Source organism: Lolium rigidum, chromosome 7 (assembly GCF_022539505.1).
Source record: "Lolium rigidum isolate FL_2022 chromosome 7, APGP_CSIRO_Lrig_0.1, whole genome shotgun sequence".
Classification (NCBI taxonomy): domain Eukaryota; kingdom Viridiplantae; phylum Streptophyta; class Magnoliopsida; order Poales; family Poaceae; genus Lolium; species Lolium rigidum.
The window spans coordinates 227,918,290-227,921,832 of NC_061514.1; positions in this window are offsets into that span (position 1 = coordinate 227,918,290).

A 3,543-nucleotide genomic window follows, 5' to 3' on the forward strand; every position below is an offset into this window, starting at 1 on the left:
CACATGTTGCGACGCCTCTTGAGGATCCTGCCGAAACGGGGAAGGCGAGGACCCAGCAGGAACCTTGCAAGTGCCTCGTGGTCAGCCTTGCCCTGCCACTCGTGGGCGCTCTGGCGAGTGTCCATAGTATGCATCTCAAGGGAAGCCAGCAAGCCGTCCTTCACCTTGCAGGGACAGAAGGGGCAAGCATGCCTTCCCCTACGCCCTGTCTTCAGAATCCGAGACTCGAATCCCTTGACCTGCCTCTGCACGTAGGACTCAAAGTTGTCCTCGTCGACGTCGTCATCTGTGTTGTACTGCAAATAAAATTAGTTAGTCATGTGCTTCATACATGGAAGGACAGTATTCATTTCATTGAACAACGAGACTACACATGAGGAATAATCCTACAAAAAAATTAGAACCGATGAGACATTGGATATGCCTCACCTGGAACATACTTCATCTGAAAGAAAGAACTATTACAATTGGTCGCAAAAAATGAGAGGTAGCTAACAATCCCCACCATAGTACTACAGACAAATGTGTGTTCCTTATTAGTTTTGCAGGACAAGGGGCACAGTACCGAATTGATACTAGCACTATGGCCAGCCTAATCAATCAGCAGCTTGTATTCATTTTTTTCCTTTAAATGCCTCTATTAAATAGAGCAAGTGGATCGTCATTTTAGCTCACTGATTTAATGCCTAAAAAATAGAAGAGAGACATGCATTGGGGCAAGGAGTAATTATATGATGTGATTAATTAGCAAATTAAATGGAAGCAGGCCTTATTTGATATGTGTTTTGGAACAAGTAGTTCTTCACAAATAATATTAGATACATTGCTCAATAATATTTTAACAACCACAAATAAGGATACATTAGGCATGGTAGAGTACAATGTGTAAAGTCTATACGATGAAGCATTTATGTATAAGAGGAATCAGATGGCATTGTACTACATTTATATTACATCGGAATATAGTGATGTAAATGGAAAAGATGCCATCACTCACCGATATCGATAAACCCTAGGTATGATTTTCAATCATTTTAGGTCACTCATTGCATGCCTTGATCCCAGCCCCCAATAATCATTTTTGTTTTCTCAATGTTGTTACTAGCATGCACAACATTTATAAGCATCTTCTTGATTAATGAGCATATGTTTTGACAGAATACGGCACTTTATTCATTAACCCATATCAATACAAAGGGTCTTCTGGATGCAAGCCGGAGCATAATTGGAAATAAAACCGAAGGACGCTAGATTACAGGATCTAGCTAAAATGTGTGCCGCTTCATTTTAAGAGCGTTTAACAGGCAACAATATATTCAACAGACAAGTTTGATGTCCTTTATCAACACTCCCACCTGAGACCGATCAAGCACAGTGGTGTTTATTCGTTGGATCAAGGACAAGCAATCAGTGACGAAGATCACCTTTGAAAAAACCCTATTTCTAGTGATCAGCACCGCTTGTCGAAGAGCCAAAGCTTCAGCAATCTCCGGAGAGGTAAAAGATTGCATCAGTGACGAATCAAGGACAAGCAATCAGTGACGAATGAGGGATTTTTTTACAAAAAGTTCAAGGTCTCTTCAAAACCACGCGCATCCACTTATTTGTGGACGGAGGGAGTAGATCTACCTCGCAGGGCTCGATGTACTCGCGGACATAGCTGCGTTTACCAGATCAACATAGCATCCACGCGCATCTACTACATTGACTTTGCAGGGGTTACCAGATCTGAGAGGGGAGACATAGCTTTACCTCGCAGGGCTGGACGTACTGGCTGGCCTCGTACATGGCGTCGATTTCCTTGAACGCTGCCTCCCTCTCGGCAGCGGAGCGAGCAGCAGCAGCCACCGCATCAGCGCCGTCGCCCAGATCATCACCAGCAGCTCCCGCGCCGCCGTCCGGCACCGCACCAGCGCCGCCGCCCAGATCAGCACCAGCAGCTCCCGCAGCCGCTCCCGCTCCCGCTCCCGCAACCGCTCCCGCGGCCACCCCCGCAGCCGCAGCCGCTCCCGCTCCCTCTCCGCCCTCCAAACCAGCAGCAGCCGCGGCAAGGTTCATGTCCATTGCCGGATCTGTGCTTCGCCGAAGAAATGTGAGAGTAGGGAGAGAGGCTTTGTTCGCCGAAGAACTAGGGTTAGGGTTTTCTCTCCTCTGTTTTTTGCCAGAAATGGGGATGGTGGGGAGGGGATGCGGCCGAGTGGGGATAAAGTAGTGGACTCTTCTGGACTGTGCGCGTGGGCGTGGACCCGTGTGTGGACCCGTGGGCATGGACGGGCGTGTACGCGGAAGGGGTATGTACGCGGAAGGGGTACGGGCGTGTACGCGGAAGAGGTACGGGCGTGTATGTATTCTCGCGGTGATACGCGTACCCCCTCGGCTAACGGGTCCTGCGGGTTTTGGGTCGGGTATTTCTGTACCCAAATCGAAGCTGAAAAGTCGATCATGCCCCTCGCCGCGGATTAATCTGGGCCGTCCTTGTGTTCCGCTCAACATAACCGTTCGACGTTGGGGGTCTATGGAAGCACTCGCCAAAAGGTTAATGGCATAAATGATTGACTGCTCCATTTCTTCAATTTGTAGCCTGTTTTTTGAAACTCAATAGGAACCTTGCTAAATATTATAGATTCTTCCTTAGTAGGTTGCTCTGATTTAAATATTATAGATTCTGTAAGAGCAAGTACAATAAGGCTAACTCAGCAGGCTATAAGAATTAAAATAGTGTTGTTTTGCTTAGGTGGATGAGAGAGAATTGGAGAGAGATGGGCTCTCATGCAAGAGCCAACTCTTGCACGTGCTCCTAGGCACTTTGTGAGTATGTGTGGTGGGTCTTTTACACATAAAATTATCAATCCTTAAAACCAACTATTGTACAAGTTAGTTATAAGCTGACTATAACTGGCCTTATAGCCAGCACCCGGCTGCACTATTGGAATTGCTCTAAGTGGGCAGAGAATACCCCCGCGCCTGCACAGCTCTGTAAACCAACATTGAAGTAAAAAGTGGTAAATGCACAACAACAAATGCCAAATAGCAAAAGGCAACATAATAGTATGATTGTTCCACACATCAATCAATCAATAGGATGTGAAATCACAAACTATATATCAGTGTGTGCCATACATCTGTACTTAGATGATTATCCCTGAGATGCGCTGATGAATCACATGTACTCCATGCAACAATCGTGGTTTGCAACTTGATCCATCAATCGATGACAATAGAGAAAATGGATAAAATACAATGAGAAAAATGGGAATCACGTACCAAACTGCCGCCGTAATGCGCGGCGCTTCGGCCTTCGATCTATTGGGGCTTGGGGGCGAGAGCCAAGGGCGGCGCATCCCGGCCATTGGGAGGGACGATTCGGCAATCTAGGGCCACACCGGTCGCCATCACTCTGGCCGTCGAGCCTCCGCTGTTGAGTTGCTCCTGCATGCTTCCACCACGGGCTAACGGCGTAGATGAAGCCGTGGCGGTGGAGGAGGCCAGGAACCGGACGAGAGGAAGAAGATGGGGGCGTGGGGGAGCCGCCGCCGCCACTGG